The sequence below is a fragment of the Schistocerca serialis genome, chromosome 7 (assembly GCF_023864345.2).
Source record: "Schistocerca serialis cubense isolate TAMUIC-IGC-003099 chromosome 7, iqSchSeri2.2, whole genome shotgun sequence".
NCBI classification, from domain to species: domain Eukaryota; kingdom Metazoa; phylum Arthropoda; class Insecta; order Orthoptera; family Acrididae; genus Schistocerca; species Schistocerca serialis.
Genome location: NC_064644.1, coordinates 406,973,985 through 406,985,006, shown reverse-complemented (window position 1 = coordinate 406,985,006; position 11,022 = coordinate 406,973,985). Strand labels below are relative to the sequence as shown.

At 44.1% G+C, this 11,022-nt stretch overlaps 1 non-coding gene across 1 annotated transcript; it reads right to left on the bottom strand.

Moving 5' to 3' along the window:
- Positions 1-4,603: 4,603 nt before the first annotated feature.
- Trnas-uga (transfer RNA serine (anticodon UGA)) lies at positions 4,604-4,678 on the bottom strand. The gene has a single exon. It is a non-coding gene; the product is annotated as a tRNA-Ser (tRNA).
- Positions 4,679-11,022: the final 6,344 nt, after the last annotated feature.

The window sequence follows — 11,022 nt, the reverse complement described above, 5'->3', positions numbered from 1 at the left end:
CTTTCTCGCGACCACGCAGCGAGCGTCAGTGCTCAAGGTCTTCCGTGGAAGCCCGCGTCCGCCGCTTCCACAAGTCCCCGCTGCAGGTAAACTCCATGATGTCAGCACCCGACTCACAACTTTGCAACCAACTCCGACGTCGTTCTCTATCGATTACATCCTTTTTTATTTATTTTTTACTTAATGCCTCAATATCAGTGGTTCCCAACACAGGCATACCCCTCAGAGGTAAAACATTTTTATTTAGCGTATGGCTTATGCAGACATGTCAAATGGTTCAAATGGCTCTGAGCACTATGGGACTCAACTGCTGAGGTCATTAGTCCCCTAGAACTTAGAACTAGTTAAACCTACCTAACCTAAGGGCATCACAAACATCCATGCCCGAGGCAGAATTCGAACCTGCGACCGTAGCGGTCTTGCGGTTCCAGACTGCAGCGCCTTTAACCGCACGGCGCAGACATGTCATGAAATTAAATTACACATACATTGATACGTGTTACAAACCGGACACAATGCGAAGGACCAGGCCCCTTTGCTTTTTCTTTTATCACTCGTTTATTACATCAGAGAAATACACATTTAACTACATGAAATAGTGCTCCCAGTAAAGGTTAACATAAGCAGTGACAAAACTTAGTTGTCTTAAGGGTTTCTGGTGGCAAAAAAATTTTAAGGAGGCAATGTAAGGTGTATATCAATTTAGCTCAAACACGTAGCTAGTGATTGAATCACGACACAGACACTTCAACAATTTCGGTAACAAATATATAGCGTGAATTTGTACTCACAGTTACCAACTAATCAACAGCCTTGCCATTGAATAAGTAGTTGGCCATTTGGAACGAATTAGCAACACCCCGCAACTAGGGGAGTTAATACCAACAGTCTTTAAATGTCTTGCTCCCCATTAAAAAAACAAACTTACAGTAATTAAATGAATAACAAATCAAACACACTACGCTCCACTGAAACTCTTCAGTGGAAGCCAAGCCCAAATAAAGATTCCATTAACTGACTAGCACTGAAGTCACACTAAAGCTCATCTCTGTGTTCCCAGATACACATGGGGCAAACTTATACAAGACTAGATTTTGAAGGGAGCACATCAGTAAAACCGGTAGTGGAGCTAACTCGTGCCACTGAAAATTAAGGTACTAGACCGGGGCACAAGGTGGTATACAATGAGGATGCCTTAGTGCTATACTGCGCTCCAAAATATTAATTCAAATGGCCAATTCAAAATTAAGTGCACATAAACCAGCATTAATTAACGAGGAGTGACCCTAGGTCGCTCGAAGGGATGACAACACTTAATTGAAAAGACAAATGCCGGTAGCGGCAGTAACATCAAACACCTTCTCTGAGGACAGGCAACCCCAACTATTTAAATTTAAAAGAATTAGGCTCTCCCCAAAGGCAGTGTAAACGCGAAGGCCACACTTAAGAGGCCACCAAAATTGGTTAGAAAAGGTCTTATACATTTGCTCCTTTTCTTTAAAGAAAGACAAGGCTGCTTAACTTCTGCTGGCTTCTGCTGGACGTCCGGTATGGCTCGTGTACGATACACCAGGCAACAACCCAAGGCACGACGAGCAAAATCAGGAGAGCAGACAGGCAGGCAGCCAACACATATCCTCCATGCTGAACCGGCAGACCGCGTACAACCAACTCCACATATACGTGGTTGCTTCCACCTCGTACCTCCCGGCGTTTCAACAGGTAGCCCGAGCAAACGTCAACTGCCACTCGCCCCGCGAATGCGGAAAACAACAAGGCAAGCAAAGATAAGAAACATCGAAGGATCGATAATGGACATCCAAGAGACTGGCGCGCCAGTAACAAGCGCCTTGGCTCAACCTCCCCCGCTCAAGCCTGACCAGCCGGCGCCCGGGAGAAAAGAGGACGCACTACTTCGCGTGCTTCACCTGACTCACATGGACCCTAGACAACTTCCCGGTAGCCACCTCCTTTACTAGCAGATTGACCGGCCCTAAAACCTTAATGACAACATACGGTCGCAGGTAACGGTATACCAATTTTCCAGATCCAATCCCCCCGGGATTTCGCCCCGCGAAATTCCTCACAAATAACTTATTGTCTGTCTTAACCTGTACATATGTACATATTGACACAAAAGAAACTTAAGTTTGTCTTTACAACAGAATATCCAGTCACTTCAATCCGGTGCACTGCATCTGGAGTTGCTAGCAGGAAGTCCTCTTCGGCGCCCTGATTGCTCGAATCCAGCATTCACTGACAATGTGGTGAACAGTCTGGTATGGAGCCCCGCAGTCACAGGCTGGATCAGGAGATTCTTCCACTTAAAGAGAGCATCCCTGCATCGGCCATGGCCGGTACGGAATCTGTTGAGAGTAGTCCAGGTCTTGCGTGGTAGGTCGAATCCACTTGGAAGTTTAGCACCTGAGAAGATGTTATGCAGGTGCACATCTGTCACTGTTTCCCACCGACCTTTCCATTCTTCAAGAGGTTTGAAATCCTTAGCAACCATGTCAGCATCATCGCACAGAGTTGGATTGCGTGATTTCAGTCTCTTACGATTTAAAAGTGACAGGTCGCTATGCACGGGTAGGTTAGAATTCCTGGAGATCTTGCGGAATTCTCTCATAAGGACAGTACATCTGCGTAGATCAGGAGGCATTGTACCGGTTAACAGTGGAAGCCAATAAACTTGAGTAGATCTGATTGCGCCAGATATTATGCGCATTGTCGTATTCAGCTGGGTATCAACAAGCCTTGTATGATGACTGTTCGTCTAAACAGGTGCACAATACTCAGCACTTGAGTATACCAAGCCCAGAGCTGAAGACCGCAGGGTGGTTGCTGAAGATCCCCAGGTAGTTCCGCATAGCTAATGGAAGATGTTGTTTCGAGTCCTCAACTTTTGAGTTAAGTTAAGAAGGTGTTGTTTGAATCATAGTGTACGATCCAGGATGACACCAAGATATTTCGGGTTCCAATTATGACGAAGAATTATGTCTCTGAAATGTACTTCCAGTTTTACGTTCACCAACCGATTATTTAGATGGAAGGAAGACACTTCTGTTTTACTGGGTTGGAGTCCCCAGATTTTGAAGTAATTTTCTAATGCACACAAGTCATTGGTGAGAATCTCTTCTGTTGTCTTCATTTCCTGGTGTTTTACGGCTAGAACCAGGTCATCTGCATAGCAGTATTTTCTGGCCGATGACCTGGCTCTAGACGTAAAGCCGTTGCTCACGTCCTTAGGTTTAACCTTAAAATACCCTACACGTGCGTCCTGTATGGTGCTAATTGAGCGTCAGTGGTTACAGGCAGCCAGACTATCCATAGGATCTTCTGGCAATGACACATCAACTAAATAGCAGAAACAGTTCTTTTAAGAGCCTATTAACAAGAAACATTGGCAAAACATAATTTTTAAGGGTTAAAAACAAAGGGGTCCAGCTGTATTACAGTCTTGTCCGTTATCACCATTTCATAACACTGTAATGTTGATTATAAAAGTTACCAATAATTACATTCTTTCCAAATACTAGCATTAACTTGCGACACAATGTGGTGGGGGTGACAATTTGTGCAACAAATCTACGAACATGTTCCTCACATAGTACACTGTCTACTCACGTACTTTGTAACTTGCATCTGCAACAGTAAAATTGAGACCTGTTGATAAGTTTACCATATTTGTTTGGGTCCTACGCAGGACATGGTTTTGAAATTACTTAGAAGTCTTAACATGTAACTTTATTTAGTCAGTTGCACTTTTCGGTAGACATGACTTTTTTCAGAAATGGTATTCGTGTCTAGCAGTGTCGTATGGCAATGTAGCCTCTTAAGCTGCAGACTCCAGATCACTCTCATTCCAACTTTTGACTCTGAAAAACTTCTCACGTTTGGTAACGCAGTGTCATTAATGACACCCCTATGTTTGCCTGTTTTCACGTAATCTTCAGTATTACGCTCTCCTTTATGTGCAACAGAAAACTCTCAGTACATGGTGTTCAATAAACATGTTTATTATTAATGGCCTTGCACAATTTCAAAAATTTGTAATCGTGTTTCAGGTTCACGTTGAACTCACACGTTCTTTTGCCCATTTCTAAACAGTGAGACAAGAAACGAATAGAGGTAAAATAATCAAAACCGTGTAGCACAGTTACTTCACACCAGAAAACACATTGCTCACTCACTAATAGTGAGTAAAAAGTTGTGTCGGAGACGATAGCCACGCACGCCTACCCAGGGACGTCAGCGCTTGCTCCAAGGTCGGTTGGGAGACGTACGGCTTAAGCCTGGACATACGGAAAGCCTACATATACTTCACATGTGCTGAAATGCATCATGAAACAGCCTTCTCCAAGTTTTAAATAGTCCGCACTATTGATCAGATACTGCTTTGTTATTGGTTTCGCAACAAGAAACGAACTAATTGGCAGTACAGCAGAACAGTAACTTTGTAAAAGGTACTACATTGTTGTAGGGTTTACTTCGTATAATAATAATGATGATAATAAGAATAACAATAACAATACTAGAATGAAATTTTCACTCTGCAGCGGAGTGGGTGCTGATATGAAACTTCCTGGCAGATTAAAACTGTGTGCCGGACCGAGACTCGAACTCGGGACCTTTGCCTTTCACGGGCAAGTGCTCTACCGACTGAGCTATCCAAGCACGACTCACGCCCTGTCCTCACAGCTTTAATTCCGCCAGTACCTCTTCTCTTACCTTCCAAACTTCACAGAAGCTCTCCTGCGAACCTTGCAGAACTAACACTCCTTGAAGAAAGCATATGCGGAGACATGGCTTAGCCACAGCCTGGGGGATGTTTCTAGAATGAAATTTTCACTCTACAGCGGAGTGTGCGCTGATATGAAACTTCCTGGCAAGGTTCGCAGGAGAGCTTCTGTGAAGCTTGGAAGGTAGGAGACGAGGTACTGGCAGAAGTAAAGCTGTGAGGACGGGGCGTGAGTCGTGCTTGGATAGCTCAGTCGGTAGAGCACTTGGCCGTGAAAGGCAAAGGTCCCGAGTTCGAATCTCGGTCCGGCACACAGTTTTAATCTGCCAGGAAGTTTCATATCAGCACACACTCCGCTGCAGAGTGAAAATCTCATTCTGGAAACATCCCCAAGGCTGTGGCTAAGCCATGTCTCCGCAATATCCGTTCTTTCAGGAGTGCTAGTTCTGTAAGGTTCGCAGGAGAGCTTCAGTAAAGTCTGGAAGGTAGGAGACGAGGTACTGGCGGAATTGAAGCTATGAGGACGGGGCCTGAGTCGTGCTTGGGTAGCTCAGTCGGTAGAGCACGTGCCCGCGAAAGGCAAAGGTCCCGAGTTCGAGTCTCGGTAGGGAACACAGTTTTACTCTGCCAGGAAGTTTCAACAATAATAATGATTATTATTATTATTATCAGTAGTTGTAGTGTTAGTAACACCAGCGGTCAGACACAAAACATTGGCAGCGAATAGTTTTCCAGTTTCTACCAATTCAAAAGTAAGGAGTCCAGCAATCAAGTGATTTAGCAACTGTATGCCCAAGTATTGTGCATACATTATAAGTTGGTCGATTTTAAATGCGAAGCAGGGTGTGGATAAAACAAATGTGGATAGGGAGTAACAAATGTCTATCCTCGGTGCGGATAGATTTCTTTGTTGAGAAGAAGATGTAGCCAACACTTGTGACGCACTGAGTATTGCGTCATCATTCCGTGGAAAAAAGGCTTTTAGAAATAAACAGTACCTATTGGTCACTGATTCATTAGTTTGCTGTTTAGTAAGACGTCTACAAAAAGTAAATATCATTTATCTTTCGCGTTTAAAAAAAAAGCGTTCAAAGAAAATAGTTTTTCATTGTGAAGATTAACCGGGGTAAGGGAGCGGAGGGGGTGGTGGGTTGGTGGGTACTAGGTGACATTTGATTACGCAGATTTAACTCAGTTGTAATGGTCTCCGAAAGACTGGGAAACTTTGTTTTGTATTTTCGTCCGTCGACAAAAATTATGCAAAAAACACAACTGGGGGTTATAAATACAGGGTGATTATAATCAAACTTCCAGTATTTAAGCCAGTGCAGACAGAAACTATTTACCGTACTGGTGCCCATCCTTACAAGTATGATGTTCAGACTGTGCGTTGCAGGATTTGCGTTGTTAGCAGTGTTAGTGTCATGACTTGCCGCTAGGCGCCGTTAGAGGTAGGGTGACGTAGCATCAGGGTGCCTTACAGTCGCAGATAGTCAGCATGGGTGTGGACAAGGTGAGAAGAGCTTATTCCTAAAGCTGTGTTATCAAAACAACAGCTATAGTGCTCCTTCGTTTCGCGAGTACCGATGCATTAAAAGAGTACGGAGGGATCCTCTTTTCGACCCAGGGATGAAGGACATGATTCTGAAGTTCGAATTAACTGGCGATTTGGGATTTGCTCCTAGGGGAGGGCAACGGCCAGTCGCGACACAAATTGTTGCAGAAGCTATGGTTGCCATGGCTGCGAATGCTGGATACATCTTTCTGTCTTCAAGCACGCGACAGCGTGGTAGAATCTTCCAAAAGCGCTGCGATCAGCTGACAAGGGGATGCCACGACGTTGGGATCAAGGATTTGCCTCAAACTTTGTACACCTTTAGTAGGTCGTTAAAACAACATAATGGCAAAGTAGTAAGGTGCACTATTCTGGTAATTCTGAGCAATTACGTGGCTTATGTATCTGTGAGTAGGTGCTGGACGTCAGAGTTCGTGGTCGTGATGTGGCCTCCGACACGGTAGCTCCGCGTGTTCGGTCAGAGGGTTAGCTGCCCTCTGTAATAGAAAAGCTGAGTGAAAGGATCATCGATGAACTTGAACAAGTGTCATAGGATGTTCGCCCTGGAGAAATGCAACGAACATTAGCGAACAAAACAAAATGAGATTATCAAAAAGGAAAAAACAGTGCTTAGCGTTCGAGCGTTGTAAGACGAACGTGTCTGAGGTGTCGGTTCGACTCTCGCTCAACTTTAATTTTTAATCGATACAATCGTAAGAAAGAGAATTTTTTCAAAATGTCAACGAGGTCTGTTTTCCCTCAGAAAATCTGAAAACTTCCTGGAAATGCAGGAACACTGCATTCATTCGATGTAGTAGATGCCGTTTCAACTTACATTTTCCGCGTGTATAAGACAAATGCTATCCTGCAGCACGAGAATGTCGAAAGCACATCTGACGATTAATTGCACGTTCCTCTTGGTGGTCTGGCACATTGTGACTTACTATATTACTGAATTACTGTATTAAAATGGAGGGGATGCATTGGCATGCCTTCTCTTTAATGCCGCCATGGAGAAGGTGATGAGAAACGCAAACCTTCTGAATAGGGGAAAGATCTTTTATAAATCAGTGCAGATACTAGCCTAAGCAGATGACATAGATATAATAACAAGAACCCAAAAAGCAATGGAAGAGACATTTACAGCTCCTGAACAGGCCAGTAGGAACATGGGGTTAATTATTAATGAGCAAAAAACAAAATATATGGCAGCTGGAAAAGCACACAGAGAAAATATGCCAAATGCAATAACAATGGGCAATTATACATTTGAGAGTCGAACATTTCAAGTACATGGGCTCAACAGTTACACATCTAAATGATACCTCCTATGAAATTAAGCAGAGGTTAATACTAGCCAACAGAACCTATTTTGCCCTAACAAGACTTCTATCCTCAAGGCTCCCGACTCGTACCACGAAATTAACTATGTATAAATAACTTATACGACCAGTTCTTACATATGCCTCTGAAGCCTGGACATTAACAACTAAAGATATTGAAACACTGGATGCATTTGAAAGAAAGGTACTGAGACGAATTATCGGCCCAGTCTGTGAAAGAGGAAGAAGGAGGAGGAGATACAACCATGAGTTGTATACCATATACAAGGACCAACCCATGAGAAGGATAGTGAAACCATCCAGACTGAGGTGGGCGGGACATGTGGCTCGCATGAATGATACACAAGCACCAAAAAGAATATTGCAAGGAAAGCCAGGAGGGCAGTGAGGACGTGGTCGACCAAGAGCCAGATGGGAAGATGGAGTAATCGAAGATCTTAGGAAGATGGGCTATAGAAACTGGAGAGTATTGGCAAAGGACCGAGAGAGATGGAAGGAAATCGTAGAAGAGGCCAAGGCTCATCATGAGCTGTAGAGCCAAGAAAGAAGATGAAGTATTACTGAATAACGTCATTCGCATAATTATTTTCGAGGTTTCGCTTGGCCTTTCCACGCCTGTAGCTCGTCTTTGAAAATTTAATTAAAATAGTAAATAGCAAACAACATATTAAATTCATGAAAATGAATTCCTCTTAAATGTCATATAAATTAAATAATGTGACCAGAGATGAAAAAATAGAGATTAAAACATTTGTGTTTGCAGAATTCGAACCGTCGCCTCATCTCCGAACCTCTTGCTATGCGCGATGGCTAACCTCTTCACCACAATGAGTTGTTACAGCCAGCACGTTCGCACAGCTACATCAGTTACATGACAGACGCGTAAAACTTCTCTTGCGATTTTTCTAGGAATTGCCAGAGTAGTGCACCTTGTTACTTACACATTCACTTCTTTTAATGGCCCACTAAAAACGTGCAAAGTTTCAAATAAATCCGTGGGCTCCCCTTGTGAGACATGGTATCTCTAGAGCGTTTCCAGGCTGTCGTGGATGCATACAGTTGTCATAAATGGTTCAAATGGCTCCGAGCACTTATGGGACTTAACATCTGAGGTCATGAGTCCCCTAGAACTTAGAACTACTTTAACCTAACTAACCTAAGGACATCACACACATCCATGCCCGAGGCAGGATTCGAACCTGCGACCGTAGCAGTCGCGGGGTTCCGGACTGAAGCGCCTAGAACCGCTCGGCCACCGCGGCCGGCACAGTTGTCATACTGAGCAACGTTTGTAGCCTGAAACGTAAACATGGTAAGCAATTAACAAATGTTACCCTCTCATGTGCAAATTAAAATGTGTTTCTTTCAATGTTTTATTCAAATGGTTCAAATGGCTCTGAGCACTATGGGACTTAACTGCTGAGGTTATCAGTCCCCTAGAACTTAGAACTACTTAAACTTAACTAACCTAAGGACAGCATACACATCCATGCCCGAGGCAGGATTCGAACCTGCGACCGTAGCGGTCACGCGGTTCCAGATTGTAGCGCCTAGAAGCGCTCGGCCACTCCGGCCGGCAATGTTTTATTCGTTATTTCTCTTCCGCATGCCCTTATAAATGTTTCCACAAAGTTTCATTGTCCTACCATCACTCGTTTTTCTTGCATCAAAACAGCCAGCTCCTTGAAAGGGAGTACTGATCGGTTTAGAGCACTGTAGATCATATAGGATATGTCCCAAGCGGTCATGTGACGCTCCACCACTGCAGTAATCCTTGGCAGCGAAGTGATGTGTATGTGCTAGTCGTTTGAATCGAATCAGCGCAGTAGGATGGGTCACGTGGAGACGTGACATTGGAAGAAAGGTTTCAGCCATTGTCCGCCTCTGTAACTGCGCTGTCAGCGCGGCGGATTGCTACCCAAAGGGGTTCGGGTTCAGTTCGTAGCTGGGTCGAAGATTTATGTCATGTTTCCTTACGTTCGGATCGTCGTAGCTGATACTCAACATGTCCATGACCGCACCGTGAGTAAAATTAGGCCCGATTTCCTAATATATCAGTGCAGACTGTCCAGCATGTCTATAAGGGACGGTCTGACACTCGCAGTCACGTAACACAGGGAAACAATAGCCGTCCTACGATACCTCCTACCGACAGGGATCAGAGACGAATGCTGATGCGTGGAACTTAGGGAAAGCAGGAAAAGGTATGGACGGGGCCTAATCAGTTAGCGTTGGTTGCACAGTAAACACATACACTTTATTTAAGGAGATAATTATTTAAAAACAATCTTAAAAAAAAACTGACTGCAACACAAGCTACATTGACAGCTGAAGGGCATATTAAGAAAGAATTCAAAATTACTTGTCGGCTGAAGGCCACAAGCAATACTTCAGTACAATTAGCGGCCGAAGGCCTGAATTACAAGTGAGGAAGACAATTACACGTTGAAAATACCAAAATAATTTTTAAAACAATAATTTAAAAAATTGACTGTAACACATGCTACACTGACGACTGAAGCCCTTATTAAGAAGAATTCAAAATTATTTGTCGGCTGAAGGCCACAAGCAATAGGAATAATTCAAACAAAATATTATTTTTAAACAATTGACACAATCAGACAAAATAAAAAAAAGGGAGAGATCCACAGACAGTGCTCCAAGGATCGACTTGAGAAGGGTCCCTACAACAGCGTAAGCGGTGAGACAGGCAGCCAAGTGTAATGCTCACGTAACAGGATGGCAACTCAACTACGGGCAGTTTAAACACCGACCAACCCTCTTACCAAATCCACCTCACATATGATAACCAGTACAACGATGGAATAATTCAGTCGATGGCGAAGTGACTGCCAGCACTGCGTCTGCAGAATCCGGCTCTTAAAACATCGAAAAGCAGAAGGAACCACTCCACAAATGCAGTACGCAGACAGCGTTAAAATAACTGCTCATTCAAACACACTAGAGATACACACGGACCCGCGGAAACAATTCCACCAACTACTGAAACAATGCTAAAACCAGTCACTGTGGAACAAAAAGCACGAACCACAAGTCGACACAAACACAGAGGGCCCAGAAGCGGTCGGAAGACCAAATACACGTCGTCCAATGAGACGACCAACCGAACGACCAACCAGCGGTCGTCCCCGCTCAAGGGAAAGCTGCCAGTATGAATCGTCGACTGAGAGCTTATCGCCATGTGGTCACTTCCATGGACACACACACACACAGACACACACACACACACACACACCAGTGAAGGTTGCACTACTCGAATACAACGATCCACTCAACTTAAACTCGCTGAATCCGGACCGCGACGTGTTCGTGCACTCTCGCGACCACATCCTTCCATCGGGCAGTGCATGTATCGCCAGCTG